Source organism: Eucalyptus grandis, chromosome 3 (genome assembly GCF_016545825.1).
Source record: "Eucalyptus grandis isolate ANBG69807.140 chromosome 3, ASM1654582v1, whole genome shotgun sequence".
Taxonomy (NCBI): Eukaryota; Viridiplantae; Streptophyta; class Magnoliopsida; order Myrtales; family Myrtaceae; genus Eucalyptus; species Eucalyptus grandis.
The window spans coordinates 60058102-60075518 of NC_052614.1; the positions used below are offsets into that span (position 1 = coordinate 60058102).

The 17417-nt window shown below is 40.1% G+C and overlaps 1 non-coding gene across 1 annotated transcript; it reads left to right on the forward strand.

Annotated features, from left to right (window-relative positions):
• Positions 1 to 10555: 10555 nt before the first annotated feature.
• LOC104438046 lies at positions 10556 to 13839 on the forward strand. The gene is made up of 5 exons (XR_005549327.1): positions 10556 to 10644; positions 10888 to 11035; positions 12643 to 12795; positions 12945 to 13120; positions 13365 to 13839. It is a non-coding gene; the product is annotated as an uncharacterized LOC104438046 (transcript).
• Positions 13840 to 17417: the final 3578 nt, after the last annotated feature.

Genomic DNA, 17417 nt, shown 5'->3' on the forward strand with positions numbered 1-17417 from the left:
CTAACACGGGTAATCGCCTCTATTTACTGTGTGATAAAAAGAGATGAGACTGTTTTAAGCTTATTATCTAGGTGATAATCGAGAGCTCAAGCTTAAAATACGTATGTCGCCTTAACTGGTGTTAAGATGAGGACATAATACTTACTATGTCCGAAAGTAAAATACCCCACATATTTTACTTTATCTGTCTATGATGCCAGATGTGAGTTCTGATGAATTTTGTGAGTGAGTAGATACGTGAACTCAAGTTAGACATTGGGTATGTCTGAACTATCATCTGTACGATATTGAAAGGTATAGACATACACTCCATGGGAAAGGAGTTAATACCGTAATACGTATTTCATACTACGTATGCATGAAATGACCAATAAGAGTGGCAAAAGTTTGATCTCAATTTTTTTATGTCGTGTGAGACTCTTGAGGAAAAGAGTTCCTCAATTTTTTAGTCCCCTCATGACTCTTACTTATTCTCAAGATTTCTATTTAGTGTTTGCTATCTTAGGATGTTGCCAATGGTCATGATTTGATTCGATCTAATGGGGCATTTCTAGAAAAGCAAGCTGAACTGAAATTGAGAGTTTGAAGGAAAGAGGAAGATCGAATTTGGAGAATCACATTGTAGTTTTGTATTCACCGGTTAACCAATTATGACTGTCTTTGGGATAATCATAATTGTGAATATATATATATATATATATATATATATCATTGTTTAAAAGAGATCAAGAGAGATATAAATGTGATCGATCGATCTAGGTACTGCATACTAAATCTACTCGGGATGTGATGCCCATTATGAGCTGCTATATATTCCTAACAGATGTATGGCAACGAGCTCAAAGTATGCTGGTCGCACGGATTATTCACCGGTATGAATGTTGAAGAAAGGTAAAGAGAATCCTGTTCAGCCCACCATGTGCGAGTGGGAGATGATGGTTTTATTAGTGATGGGCTTATGGCCCGTCCGCCCATGTTGGGCCTAAAAGCCCGGCCCACGGAATTAGGGCCCGTTGATAAGGGAACGTATAAAAGGAGAAAGAGAGAGAGAGGAAGACACCGGTTGGAATAACGCACGTACGTTCCTCTCCCTCTCTCCCTCCAAAAAGAACAACACGCTTAAGGCAACGCTGTTTCCCTTTCAAGGTGAATTGACATCATTGGATCAGAATTTCTTCCTCGATCTTCGGCATTGGTGTCTAATCTGTGGCTAACAAGGTACGCTCGAATCCGTGGTGTGCTTTACGATCGGTGATACGTGTTTTTTCCCGGGCTTCGTCTTCCGCATTGCTTTAGGGGTTTGATTTAGTGTTGAATCCGGTTTTTCGGGGATTCGTTATTCCCAACAGCCTGAAAAAAAAAAAAAAAAAAAAAAAAAAAAACTACCGCACTCAAGGCATGTCCTTTTCAGTCTCAAAGAGACCAAATTTTATTGCCTTGATGTCTGCGCCAAATTTCAGCAAGAGCCAATGCAGATCGAGGCCCAGATTGGTGCAGATGTATGAAAATGGCTGCTAACAACTAGTAGAGTTCCCATCCAAGCTAGGCCACGCGGCTGGGTGCCTAAGTTAAAAGGAATAACCTCCTATGTCAAATTTTAATTATTTCTAGAGTCTTTTGATGTGTTACATGAATTTTCATTTTATAAGAGTATTTAGAATTTCTCTTGATGAACTCTCTTTATGAATTCTTGATTTATCAATGAAGAATTGTGAGAAAACTACAGATCACAAGTCATCTCCCTTATTGATTATCTCAAATATGAATGCAAGTTTAACGATCAAAAGAGAATCATACTATCAGGTAGGTAGAGAATGAGCAAGGGATCATGTCATTTTTTTGAGGAGAAAAATAAAGAACCTTCGAAAATCAATCCCATAATTTCATACTAATTACCAAATATCTTCCCCTCTTTTCAAAATATACAATTTGCATTTCAGAGAATGATCGTATTTATCTCCCGTTCTCTCTATCTTTCACCACACCGATGTCAACCTCTCTCTCTCTCATATGACCACCAGCTCCAAAGTCGCACTCGAGTTCATGACCACCAACTCGAAGGCTGCACTGACACCGGTGGCCTTCAAGCTCGAAAGTCACGCGATCTGCCAAGCTCGCCATGGCCACCTAGATTTGTCATCAAGTTCCACAACACGATTTGGGCAGCAACGGATGCCCAAGCTCGAGACAAGAGAGAGGGAGACAATTGAGGTGGGGTGACGGTGGCTCAGCAACTCAACAATTGCGGGTAGTGCCGGGAGGGGATGGGCTAAGTCGTATGCATTGGGTTGGGTTAGGGTGTTGGATAGGTGGGTTTTGGTGATGGGTAATTTTTGAATGGTAAGGAGGGAGGGGCAAAGTTGGGGGAAAAATGAGAAATCTGATAAATCAGGTCAGAATGATTACTAATGTCAAATGCTACTTGAAATGGAATTTGCTTAAGTAAAGCTGGTTACTACAACCACGGTAACAAATTTCCAACTAGAATACAACAGTCCCACGCTCACCTTCTCCACACAAATGTCTCTTCTAGACCGAATCTTCCACTGTAGATCAGGGTTATGTGAGCCTAATGAATGCTGGAAAGCAAAACAAATTGAAGTGTAATCCGCTGTCATGCAAACTCATAGCTCTTATAATTTGCATCATGATGCGCTATCTTCAAAACGCAAAGCGAGGATCGGTGCATGGACCTCTTTGGGCTCCCAAACATGACTCAAGCACAAAGCAACTAGTAGAGTTGTCGTCCAATTATATCAGTGTGGTATCTCCACTAAGATGGAATGTGCATTTAGGAAAAGCTAATTTGTGTGCAATATGACTTCCTTCTTCTCGGTATGTAGAAACTCACTGATCATTCTCTTATCTCACTTATTTAATTAATGTCAAGTGTCCTGATACTTTGTCAAAGAAAGATTGGGGTCCCATCAACTTAAGAGGGCAAATCGACTTAGTTAACCCCATCGACATATAAATACATCACAAACATCGAGCCAAGATAGAAAACTCATCGAACATGATGACTAAACTTATTCCTTTGGCAAAGCTTACTTGAGCACAATTTGCATTTATAGAGAGTGAGTGCCCATTAGGCTATTTGGAGAGCTGGCATAGATGATTAGCACTATGATTTGATTACAAACTCGAGCCACAGTAGAGAATTGTTAAAGTATGTTTTAATTTTGAGCCATTATGCAATCCGACCTGATTGGATAAGAAAGAAGTTCTATAAATCTTTGTTTTGAATCACATAGAGAGAGAGAGAGAGAGAGAGAGAGAGAGAGAGAGAGAGAGAGAGAGAGAGAGAGAGAGAGAGAGAGAGAGAGAGAGAGAGAGAGAGATATTTTTTATTGATTGGATATAAAAGATATATATTTATATATCTTTTTTGTTAAAGTATGCTTCTCTTATTGGATATATATATATATATATATATATATATATATCCATGATTTCATTCAGACCTTGAGATGTAAAAGATTTGAGAGGGTATAGCTTCGACTTTGTGCAAGAAAAAGATATAAGTTAAATATAGGGGGTCCCAATGTGTACACATTGGCACATTAAACATTGATGGAGAAATTTTCTATGGACAATTGTCAAGGGCCCCTAGAGTGTATATCAATGAACTATTATTGTGAAATTTTCTATGGAGTTTAATTGGCTACTTGGAATATTCTTTTCGGTTGTATAAAAGAAAGCACGTGGGGTCAAGAAGTGGTCAAAGAAAAGAAAATAAATTAAAAGCAAGGTTGGGGTATGCAAAAACTAGTGGTCATTCTCTTATCTTGTCTTGTTTAATTAATGTTGAGTGTCCCGATACTTAGTTGAAGAAAGATTGGGGTCCCATCAACTTAAGAGTGCAAATTGACCCAGTTAACCCCATTGACATATAAATTCATGACAAACGTTGAACTAAGGTAGAGAACTCATTAGACATGATGACTAAGCATGTTCCTTTGTTTGAGCACAATTGTCATCTATAAAAAGTTAGCGTCCATCAAGGCGTTAGGAAAACTGTCATGGATGATGAACATTATGCCTTAGTTACAAATGTCGACAAAAGGTAGAAAATTGTTAAAATGTGTCTTGAATTTGAACTATTACGCAACCTAAAGTGTGTGGCTAGTGAGAGTCATTGGCCCTCAATTGAAAAAAAAAAATTGTAGAGAAAAGAAAAAAATAAAGAAAAAACCAAAAATTATTAAAATTCAAACAAAAAATAAAAATTGTAAGAAAAATCCATGTTAGCACTAGCTATGCCAGAAGGATTGCTGACATTTATGTCAATGATTTTTGGCCTAAATTGGCTGGATTGAGTTAATTGACAAAACGTGAAAAAGTTTAGAACTAAACTGATGCAATTGAAAGAGTTATGATTGAATTGATACAAATACGATGGGTTTATGATTTTTTTTTAAAGATTTTTTTGGTAATCTATACTAGATTGAAATAGCATTAGCACCTGCGATACGTGAAATAAAAAAAAAAAAAAAAAAAAAAAAAATCAACATCCAACAAATTTTAAGGCTTCTTTTCCTTAAAATTTATAGTTGCACCTTGCGGTCAGTCAATGCCATGAGCTGCCAATCAACCAGACTTCCTCAAGCAAAGTCACCAGAGCATCTTTTTCGTTATTGCTTACTGGTATTTCCTGTTTCTTAGCTCAAGCTTCATGTACATGTACATATAGCCAAAAGTAACATGTCAGGGCCGTCCTCGTGTCAGCATATCATGCCAAATTTGAATGAATTATGCAAAGTAAATTTAGTAATGCTTAGCACGGTTCTTACCATTTGCAACCCATGATTTAATGCATTTCGCCTGGCATCAAGAGCATATGCGATGCATGCAAAGTTCTCTTCGCCTTCAATCTAACGAGCTACATTTTTGTTCGTAGAAGTACAGCACAAATACAAAAACTAGACACGAGGGACATTTAAATGCAAAAAGTTACGAAAGATATACATAAATATCACTTTTTTTTATTTTTAAAATTAAGACATTTCAATGCCAATTTTAATGAGGGTCCTGAAAATCCTACGTGACATTTTTTTAATAATTTAACTCATCCACGTGGCTCGCCAGAATCTTGAGTTAGTAAAGAAGAGTCAAAACAACGTTATCTTGCCTCTTATATATCTCATATAAATATTAATTAAAAAAATGATTGATTGATTGCATAACACTTGGGCGAGGGCTGTGCAAGCCCTCACCGAACAAGTGCAATCCCTTTTTTTTCTTTTTTAAATTTAAATTAATTAATATTTATATTAAAATTCAAATCAGATGCAAAACGGTGTCGTTTTCAACTAATCTAGCATGTTAGCGTGCAAAACGACATCATTTTATATTTGTCTTGCTGGAAAAACACTATGTCAGTATTTTGGGCAGAATTTTTCACTGTTGATAATTAAGTGATTCATTTTTGTTCGATTTTAGCATTTAAGTAAAACTTTCTGAATTTTTGACAATTAAGCATCTCTTGTGCCAAGTTTTGGTACTCCAAACGTCCATACCTCTATTTTTGTTGATAAACAGGGACCTCGATCGAGCTAATTAACTGGCCCTTGATTAGAACAAAGATGATTAACTGAACTTTGAACCAAGAAAGGGAGCTTTCATTTGTCACCTACTTGCAATTTTGCTTGGTCGATGAAATGAAATGCTGGGAGGGCCAGTAGGGGGATAGTAATGGTCGTTGCTGCTGAACTCAACAAGCACGTCAAACGCTCGAAGTGCTTCCTCAAACATCAATGTGCAGGTTCGAATTCCTCCACCCAAATACGGACGGCCCTCGCTACCAACCATCACCGCCCTCACCCACCACCTGCTCTCGCTTCTCGCCTCCCTTTTTCTTTTGTTCTCGGTCTCTGCGAACTCAGAACCATCCAAAAGCCATAGCTTTCACCTGCTTCCTCATTATCTTAATATCTGAATCAATCCCCCGCAAAAACCGGTTCTTGCAGGTCGTGTGGGGCGCTTTGGCTTGCCACGCTCTAGCGAGAGAGGGAGAGAAAAGAGTAGAATCCCGAAGCTGTGTTTTATTATTTGTGTTTGCCTTTTCGTTGAACATTTAATGTGCATTCCCGCTCTTCACGCATATATTACACCCGCTACAAGTTCTCCGCTTTCTCCCCCTCATTTGGCCTTTGCCTTCGTTTCCCTTCCTGCTACAAAGAATCAATGTTCGTGGCTGCTTGCGCTTTACTGAGTGGTGTCGACAATGGCAGCAACACCGACGACAGCAACAGCTGCCACGAGAGCCTGAGCTTCATGAGTTGCTCCGACATCGTCCGCGGTGGGGGCGGTAAGGACAAAGAGGAGGAAAAGTGCTCCCCAATGGTCTGGAGCGGTGGAATCAAAGAGAGACAGAGAATAGCCAATCGTGAAACTTGTTTTATGTAATTCTAGTATTTTGGGTTGAAAGTGGATCCACAATAGACCAACTAAAATCCATATTCTTTCTAGGCTTTTCTCTTTGGACCCATCTCTGACCTATATTCTACTGATATCTAACCCATTTCAACAAACTTGAGTCAGAATACGGGTTTGTGACTCGTTTTGACTGTCCTAGGTGGAATGTATCACCTCATTGGCACCTGCAAAAAACAGAACACTTTTGTTTTGTTTTTTGTTTTTTTTTTTTTGTTCACTTACAGAACACGATTGTAGATCCAGCAAAATCGTGCTTCTTCATGCAGATCATGGTGAAAAATCGTGTCTTAACGTACTGTTCGTGCTGTTTTACTTGTTTAATTAATGTATCACCTTTCTCTGTCAAAGATGCTACATGACTATTTTCCTGTCCTGATGTGACTTTGTGTGGCACTCTTCATTTGAAAATAAGTGATTATCACATAGCAGCACAAATTATTAGCCCTAGCTAGTTCAGACAGTTTGGAATTTCGCTTTACCAAAAATCTAGTTTTGCCTATATAATTGGACGTGTACTGCTGGGATTGAACTTTTTTTGAGGGGGTTATTAGCTAGGCGGTTTTACAGAGCCTAGGAATGGAAAAATTTGACTTTAAGAATTTCTTGTCTTCTTGTGATTTGTTAAGTTTCAAAAGAGGCTTTGATGTGCTGATGTTATCATCTGAACGGAATCTTGTCTATCAGAACGTGGACAATCAAGTAATCTTAATCATCGAAATGGAAATACTTGATCATCGGTTCGTTTTTTCCTGCCAAATATCCCGGTGACTTAGAAACTTCATATCTGTGTTAGTGTTGGTTCATTACTTTGCTGAAAGAAAGGTTTTAAGTGCTTGACTATAAAGTCTTCAGACACAAGCTCCCCAAGTGCTCTTCTGCAAGTTCCATAGTGCGTTAAGTGATTGATGCTAGACTTCATGACATCCAATATCAAAATCTGCTTGTTCTGTCATCTAAGATTGCAGTATTTTCTGATTAATGTTGTAAAATTGCTTTCTGTGAAGAATGATTTTTACACTTTTTGGTTGTATTATGTTGTTGTAACTTGGTTTGCCAAAATCTGCAGCTTGATCTTTGACAAAGTACCAAGTTTTAAGTTATGGCAATATGGCCTTGATTGTTTACCTAAATAAGATACTGCTATACTGGGCTGGCATTTAAAGAGCAAACATAAAAAAATTGAATAATAAATTCCCAATCCTATCACCCTTAAATATCTTATATCTTGGTAGTGCCTCCAATTTGTTGGAAGCTTCTGAAGAGATGCTCCATCATGAATGTGCGAACTGGTTAATTTATTTAATTTCAGTCGATTAGTTAGCATTCTAGGGCTACACCTCCTGGACTAGCCCAATGCTCATCCCAATGAGAAATTGGATAACGGTGGGAACTTTTGAAGCGTTTTTCCTGTTGCTAGAAGCAATTCTAAATGTTTTGGGTGGTGGAATGCACATAATTTGGATGTCCATGTGTAACATCATTAAGTTTAGCTTGTTAGGATGGTGAGAGCCAGTTTTTTCTTCTCTTTTTCCTTTTAACATAGGCAGCCACTTTTTGTCTAGCTACCAAATATAAATTCCGGAGTCTGGTCCAAAATCCGAACTTTAGCTGTAAAGGTATCTCTAAGAAGCACATCATCATGGTGTTCAATCTTTGTCAGTGAAGGAAAAAAGAAGCTGTTAAAAATTGCGGTACTCAGAAGCGAGACATCCATTTTGCAGCATAGGAAAACCCCTGATATGAGTGTATGGTATAAAAGTAAATGTGATCTGCATCTGCTGGTGCTGGAGTTGCTCCAAGGTTCGGATTCTATAATGCTTGATGACTATCTATCTTGATCTCTGTATATGTTCCATCTAACGCAATGCTTTAAGAAATTTATGATTGTGACCTCCAAGTAGTCAGATTTATGGTCAAATGATGGTTTTTGAAGCCCTATCCTTTCTTTCTGTGATTTTTCAGGAAAGGCATATCGAACTATTCTAGTGGTCAGGCAAAGTTCTTCACGAGCCTTGCAGAGGCCTCGGCCTCTTCCTCAATTAAAGACCTTGCAAAACCTGATAATCCCTACAACAGGAAATGCAAGATCTCACTAGCTCACAGTAATTTCAGCTTCAAGAATCATGGCTATGCTTTCAGAAACAGTGGCAGGAGTGGGGTACAGAAAAGACCAGTCAACTCCAGTCAGAGTGCATTACCGAGTACAAATTGTAGTAACACGAATAATTTTAACACAATGTCTACATTGCCATCTTGCGTTCTTCCACCAGTATATCCACAAAGGAGAATACCGGAGGATATTGGGGCATCAACACGGCCTCGGTGGTATAATCTGTGCTGGTCCCTATCTCCGGCTGACCTACAAGCCATGGTAGCTCCGATGCCTGATGTGTCTGCATTGGCAATTCACCATGAAGACAAGGACAGGAGAATAGGTTTATTCGCCAAATGGAGCTTATCTTGGAGGTTCAATAATGTAAGGAGATTTTGAAACACCAAGTAGCCAATTATTACTCTGCCTCTTTAAGATTGTAGATTGTACGTTTGCAGATAGAAATTTTTGTTTCTTTTTTGTTAACCTGATCACCACCGCCCTACTTGCATTTGTGTAAATAAAGTTTTTCACTCTTCGCCACCTTCTATATTTCATATCTCATGCTATTTGAAGGTGTCTTTTTCGATATTTTGATGCCATCGTTCTTCTTGATTTTATGTAAATAGATCTTTGCATCTCTCTTATTTCTGTATCTTTCATATCTCATTCTCCTTAAAACTGCCTTTCTGGTTACTTTGATCCGCAACTTGCCAGCATCTAAATGGCCTTTCTGGATCTTGCAAATGTAAGCATTATCATGTTTATAACTCTCATTTATTACTTCATAAGTGTGAACTTTCACAATCGCAACAAACTCAATTATAAGAATTGTTAAAAAGAACTCTAGAGACATGGCGTGATATTTGTCTTATATATTTGCACCAAAATCAATCCAAATTGGTCTCTCATTACCCATTTACTAAAACTAATTTTCATTTGACAAAAAAATCCAAAATTGATAACCCATGACACATTTACCCTAATTCAATCCTTTGTTAGTAGCTTGGAATATGGGGTGGAGAGTAAATTTAGATCAAAAGTACTAATTTGAGATTTTTCATAAGATGAATATTAGTTTGGATAGAAATCTAATTTGGAGTAAATATGTCATGAATTATCAGTTTGTAATTTTTAGTGATATTAATCTTTTCTTGAAATGCCAATAGCTTCCATTGACATATTCATAATTAATTTGGCCCAACTGAGAAACTATTATTACTCAGTACATAGACGGTAAAATCAACATTTTTTTGGCCGAGTAAACAATTTTCCCTCTTTCGCAAAAAATAACAATTTTCCCTCGCGCACTACTCTCGTAGAAACGATGCGAACCCCAAGTTGCTTGGGTTCCGCCATCATTTTTGACTGTCATAGCTAGGGGTGTGCAAAATATCCAGAACCACCTGAACCATCCGAACCGGATCGGAACCGCCCGGAACGGCGGTTCTTGAGGGAACCGGTCCGGTTCCTGCCCACTTTTCGAAACCGGTGGGTACCGTCCGGTTCCCGGTTCCATGGGCGGATCCGCCCACCCGGACCGGACCGAACCTTTTTAATATTAAAAAAAATTACTAAAAGAAATTCTAGATTAGATCTCATCTCCTCACTCCCTTCGTCTTCACCTCTCTCTCTTTGTCTCTTCCTCAGTTCCTCCTAATCCTATCGCAATTTCGATTCCTCCCCGAGCATCGACGCTGCTGCCGTTGCTCCTCCGCCGTTGCTGTTCTCCCCCTCGCGTCGGCCGCCACCCGCCACAGCTGTGGAAAATTGTTTCGTGACCGTTCTATGTTGAAAACCCGACCATAGACCTCCTCCCCTCCTTCCCAACTCATAGACCCGACTGTTCTATGTTGAAAACCAAAATTGTTTCAAGGCTGTCAAAATCGAGTTCCATGATCCACCCGGGAACTGGACTAGACTGTAGTCTAGTTCCCGGGTGGATCTATGCAACAAACGGGTGGATCCCAGTTCCAATTTTTCGGAACCGGGAACCGTCTCCTGGACCATGCACACCCCTAGTTGTAGCTGCCAACTTCATCCCCATTTTTTACTTCGCCATTCAACCACACTTCTATAGGCGCCAACAGAGTCCTGTTCTTCTAGTTTCGAAGGTATGCTTTACACTCTTTTCGCTTTTTTGATGCGAATTGTGAGGTTAATTTGACAGATGCAGAGCAGCTCAGTTCATGTCAAGGCACCCAGAAACGGACTCCACATGGACTGTGTTATCTCCGAAGATGTGTCGGATTAGTGATGAGTGTCGAATTCTCGATTTTGAGAGTTGGGTCTTGAGTGAAACGCGTTGGCGATTTTTGTATGGTGGGAAAGAACTGTTCTTTATTGATTTTTTGCAGTGTTGGGAGCTTGAACATGGAGACGAGTCCGGCCGGCGAAGAACCCACCTCGTGGGACGAACGGTACAACATCAATTTGATGCCCTCCGAGTTGTTCCTCAAGTTTCGGAAAGAAATTCAGGGAACCCGAGTCGGTGTTAATCTGGAGGTGTTTCTTCTGATGTGCCAAAATTTGCCTTTGTGTTGACACGTATTTGAAGTTTGGTCTCTAGCAGATATGATTGGCCTGGATGAATGAAAAAGGATGATCTAGTGGCTTAATTTTGTTGAGAGAGCTGTGGAAAGATGAGCCAAACCATTTTTGGCAAAGGCTTGAAAGGAATGAATGAAATGTTTCTTTTGAGGTCATCTGCATAGGGTATCTGAAGCTTGGGTCAATTTTAATGTGAATAACTTTCGTTCTTACTTTAATTTTCATGTTGCTGACCTGGATTGGGTATGCATATTGGATGTGGTTCCCGTCTAAATTGATACAGCATACTCTGTTCTTTGGTCCTGAAGACAAGTGCTGGATATTTCAGTGTGCGGATGGCACAACTTCGCTGTTTAATTAATGTCAGAGATTGCAGCCCTGGTTCCTAAATTACTGACTACTCTTCTAACATGCATGTGGGAGAGAATTTAAAATGTTAAAGGAATTTTAGTGATGCTTCTGTCTAGTTTAAGTTTGCAGATAGATTGACATGAAAATTGACTTGGCAAGTTGCCATAGGCAACTTCATGAGCTATACATACTTGAGGCCCTCTCGTTTGCTTCCATGCATTGAAGTCCATTTAGGGCTCTGTGTTAAGTCAATATGTCAGTCCACATGTAAGGGAGAATCCGGAGAGTGTTGAACTATTCAGATATCAATCCATGCTCTCATGGGAGATAAAAGAGGTTTTGTTACAGTTTTCACTGATGTTTGATTAGTGAAGATGTTAGAAGTTAAGTAGATTAACGGGAGCACTTTTATGTTTTTTTTTTCTTTTTCAGTGATCTCCGTGAGGTTGAACCTCACTTGGCTGAGCATGTTGATCAGACTTGTATAAGATCTGGCATGCAGGATGTTACAGCCTTACAGTTATTCACATAGATTCCATTGACATATGCTAATCAATATAATTTCCGTAAATTCATTGCTTGGCTTGGCTTTGTGTTCACTGTTTCGTCTATATTGACTTAATAGAGCTTCTGTCAGTAATAGTCGCATAATGAAGTAGATGAACATAGACTTTCTTTTTCTTGTTGTCTCTTTTGTTCTTCTTTAAGCTCTGACTGCAATTTTAATTCATCAGATATTTTGATTTTGTGTCCTTCTTCACCATACTTCAGCTTAAGTAGAACAATTAAGAATATATTTGTGGTTAATGTTTGTATATTCATGGTCCTCAAAACTTTGGGTCTGTCTTACGGTGCTCCAACGATTGGCCATCAAGCAAAATTTTTGTCAGGGCCTTTATTTATTTATTTATTTATTTTTGTCAGTCTTACTCTATTCCTATTCTACACTCACTCTCGGACTTTTGCCCTGTCTCTTCGCAGGGCGTGGAGTCGAAACCCACTCTTGAAACTTACGCGTCCCCACCCCATCCCCTGAGAAGGTGAGGATTTGAACCCCTCACCTCTCCCTTCCATGTTGGAAGGGTGGCCACTGGGGCGAATCCCAGTGGTTTGTTGGGGCCTTTAAGGCCTGGTGTAACTCTACTTGTTCAGTTAATGCAGTTATGGAATATAGCCTCCTCATGATATCTTGATTTGATATATGGATTCAGTTTTACAATGCTCCAAGGAATGATTTTCAAACGAAGCTTGTGTTCAAGCCTCTCTCCCCAGACCGCCTGTGGAAGTTTGTCTATGAACCCATACATCAAGACGTGCGCATTCTCTCGAAAAAGATTCCTGTCACAAAATTCTTAAATCTCCAGGTTTGAGGCTTCTTTGATTTCACCTCTGTTTTGTGCTGGTTGGGCCGAATAATCTCAATCATCAATAAAGTCTGTTAACTTCTGTGGGTATTGAGCGGTAATTGGTAAAGCTTTTGGGGAGTCAGCTTGGTGTGCTTTGAAAATTACAGGTTGGCGTAGGCCACAATTTTCAGTTAAATGCAATTAGTTGGAAATGGAAGCTCACCACATGTTTGGGTGGAGATGGTGTATCTCGAATTAGAAATAAGACCACTCTTGGACTTTGTCCAGGTGTAGATTTTTGATTTGGGTGGAGGGCTGATTACGTTCTTCCAGAAATCACAGGGTAAGTTTCTTCCTTCTCAACTACAATATATTTCGCTCTTGGAAGACACTAGATGAGCTATATATCAAAACAAGTTCTAATTGTATCAACTATTTGGTGTCACGAATTAAAATTTTGCTGTTACGAAGCATGATGTTTATAACATACAGTGAACTTACAGGTGTGGGTCATGTGCTTCCATGATTTATGTCACTCTGTTTTATTAATTTTTTCTGGGGTTCAAGTTGTGTGTTTCATGTAACAGGGGTCTTGGTACTGATGAGCCACTATTCAACATGAACTCTGGGCAGTTGCAAGCGTCACTAGATAGAGTGGAAGCCATTTTAAGCTATCCAGATACTATTTAGAGGATATTGGTGAAGAGATGGTACGTTAATTGGTTGGCTCCTTTGAAGTGCATTTAGGTGACAACTACTAGCATCTAATGTGCACAGGATGATGCTTTGACATGAAAATTTTGAACATGGCTGAGCGAAAGATCGTTTTGCTTTTGGGTGTTCATGTTGGCCTCAGAAGTTGCTTATTTATCATTTTTTTCTTAGCATATGTTGATATTTAATTGCAGCATCAATTGTTTGCCTGAATTTCATTTTCAGCTGGAGAAGCAGGAATATGGGAAGGGATGACGAGGTTCAGTGGTACAGTGAAGAATGAGTATTGAAGCCTTTGAATATCATCAATTTTGTCGAACAATGTTGTTTTATGTGAGGGAAGTAGTGGAGTGGGCAGAAGAACAGCCAAAGTGCTATAACTTGGCACGGGAGGACACTTAAGTGCTATAACTTCAAAATGGTACACTTGAGTGCCGGTTTGAAATTAAATGGAACACTTAAGTGTCACTCCAGCGAAAATCCGGCCAAATGGCTTACGTGGCAACTTTCCGGCGAGTTTGGTCCAAAACGGCGTCATTTTGCACGCTGACGTGGCGGAGAAAATGCAAAAACGACACCGTTTCATGTCTGACGTGTAAATAATAATATAAAAATTAATTAAATTAGATTTAAACTTAATTTTATTTAAAAATTTAAAAAAATTAAAAAATTAAGAAAAAATTAAAAAAATTAAAAAAAATTAAGAAAAGGAGGGGAGGTCGAATGGGGCGGTTGAGGGTTGAGCCCTCGTCGCTGCCGCCTTTCCCGTCGTCGCCGAAAGGGCCGACGACGAAGGGGGAGGGTTGGCCGTGGTCGCCGCCCCGGCCGACTCGACGGCGAGGGCTGTGAGCCCTCACCGGATCATCACGAGGACTGCGACCTCGCCCAGATTTGGGCGAGGGCTTGCGGGCCCTCGCCACCTCCTTGTCGCCGCCGGGAAGGGCCAGCGACGGAGTGGGGAGGGTCGCCCTGCATTTGGGCGTGGCCGCGACCCCGCCCCTGCATCTAGGGGAGGGCTCGTGTGGGGCGAGGGTCGCGGGCCCTCGCTGCCCCCCCACCGCCGCCGGAAGGGTTGGCGACGGAGTGGGGAGGGTCGGCCGGGTCGCCGGCCCCGGCCGGGCCGAGGGCCGGCGAGCCCTCACCCGGATCTCGAGACGAGGGTCGTAGCCCTTGCCACGATTCGGCGAGGGCCCGCGAGCCCTGCCCAGATCTGGGGTGAGGGTCGCGGCCGCCGCGATCCGGCGAGGGCTGCGAGCCCGCGCCGCCGGGGCGACCCTAGCCGACCCTTCCTCCTCCGTTGCCGGCCCTTCGCGGCAATCATGGGGAGGCGGCGGCTCGCCCCCCGCCGCCCCCTTCGACCTCCCCCAGCTCCCCTTTTTTTCTGAATATTTTAAATAAAATTAAGTTTAAATCTAATTTAATTTATTTTTATATTATTATTTACACGTCGGACACAAAAACGACGTCGTTTTTGCATTTTCTCGCCACGTAGCTTGCAAAACAACCCCGTTTTGGACCAAACTCGCTGGAAAATTACCACATCAGCCATTTGGCCGGATTTTTGCCGAAGTGGCACTTAAGTGTTCCATTTTACTCCGATATTGGCACTTAAGTGTACCATTTCAAAGTTATGGCATTTAAGTGTCCCTCCGTGCCAAGTTATGGCACTCCAGGTGTCTCAACCTCTAGTGGAGTGGTAAAATATGTGCAATCTGTTTCATCGCTTGTTTTTAGTCTTCATTTTTCACTTCCATTCCCTTTCTTTACATTTACTGAATATTCAGTCATCTACGAGATATTTGTAGAAAAGGTCCCGTCATCATCAATAGGATTAATTTCATGTCAAGGCGGTAGTTTGTGTTGGAGAAAACTTCATTGAGTGTTTTGAAGTTGACAAAACGTTTCCATCAGTCTAGTCTGAAGACTTGCAGACTCTTTATCAAAGTCTGAAGACCTCTGGATAGCTAGACTCAAGACTCAAAGTCTATCCTCATTGACAGTTTCTAGATCGTCGAAAAAGGCTTATCCGAAATGGAGTATTTTGTTAAGGATTTGATTCTGTCGACTAAAGAAGATCTCTTGGTTGGATATAGCATGTCAAAATCCATTATTCAAATCAGGATTGATTCGAGGATTTTGGATTCGTTGATTGATGAAGTATACTTGGAAGGTTCTACTTATAGAAACCTATATCCTGATTGTATGAGCAGCATGATTGATGGGCTATCGTCATGTTCCTTTAATAGCTCCAAAATCTTCCTAATTGATTCTGTCCAACGGGTAGATTGGAAGAATTCCTTTGGTAAGTGCCAACGGGTGTGATGGCATGAAGGAGTATATAAGGAAGACATTCCAGTTGTTCGAGTGGGTGCGCGATAGAAGAATTTCAAAGTCTGAAGCTTCTTGTTCTTAGTCATTTAAACTGTTGAGCGAAATCTTATACGCAAAAGAGAGTCTACATATTTGAGAGACTTTGAGAAAGTGTGGTTGAGTCTCTACACTATGGTATCAGGGAAGAGCCTTACTGTAACAACTCTTTTGTTTCATAGTGAAATCCAATCGATGGGCTGTCAGTGCAGAAGAGTGGACGTAGGCTTGGATTAAGCCGAACCACTATAAACTTTGTGTTCTTATTCTCTTCCTTACGCTCTTTTACTTTGATCGCAACTCGTTTTATTTACAGGAGACAAATTTTCTTCTCATAATCTATTGTTGATTAAGTGTTGCACAATTATCTCTGAAATTTGTTTCTACACCTATTCACCCTCCTCTAGGTGCTCGTACTAGCTTTCACAATTGGTATCAAAGCTTGTGTACTCACTTAAGTTGAAGTGTTTTACTTCAGAGTTAAAGATCCATGGCTAGTATGTTGGCTCCTAGACTGGTTGAAGGGCAAAGCAATACCAGACCGCCTTATTTTGATGGAAAGGAATACAACATTTGGAAAAACAAGATAAAGGCATTCCTAAGATCAAAGGATTCTCTGAAATGGGATGTGGTAGACAAAGGAATCATTCCGAAGGCCGCACTTGTCTCAGAAAGAGGAAAATAAGCTGTTGAGTCTAGTGAAATGACTCAAGAAGAGATAACTAAGAGACAAGCTTTTGACGCAAGAGCAATTTATTCTTTATATTGTGCATTATCACCTACTGAATATAACTGAATATCTTCTTCTGATACAGCTAAAGAAGTCTGGGATAGATTACACATCACTTATGAAGGAATTAATCGAGTGAAAGAAACCAGAATTAATATTTTGCTCGGTCAATACGAAGCATTCAAAATGAAATCAGAAGAATCTATCACTGACATATTTAGTCGTTTTACAGAAATCGTGAATGGTCTTGAAAATCAAGGTTAACCAATTTCTGATCCCATGAATGTAAACAAGCTACTGTGTGGACTTTCCGAGAATTGGAATCACATAAAGATTTCAATAAGAGACACAAAGAATTATACCACTTTCTGTTGATGAACTGGTTGGGACTCTTCAATCTTATGAAGCGGAGCGAATCAATGAAGATGAAGATCCTAAAGGTAAGAAATCTATTGCATTAAAATCTAATGATGATTTTGATGTCACAGATTCTGAAGACGATATGGATGATGAAGAGCTTGCTCTCATGATAAGAAGATTCAGAAAGCTAAATAGAAAGGGGAGAAGATTCAATCCAAGGAAACAAAGTTTTCAAAATCAACAGTTTAAGTTAGTTGAGGATGATGAATCCAATAAAGATGTAGTCTGCTTTGAATGTAAGAAAAAAGGACACATCAGACCCAACTATCCCCTTTCGAGGAAAAAGAGAGGAAAAGCTGAGAAATATCGAAAAGCACTTAAAGTAGAAACTTGGAGTGATACAGAATGTGAAGAAAGCGATGATGATTATGCCAATATTTGTCTCATGGCACAATCAAACTCAGATTCA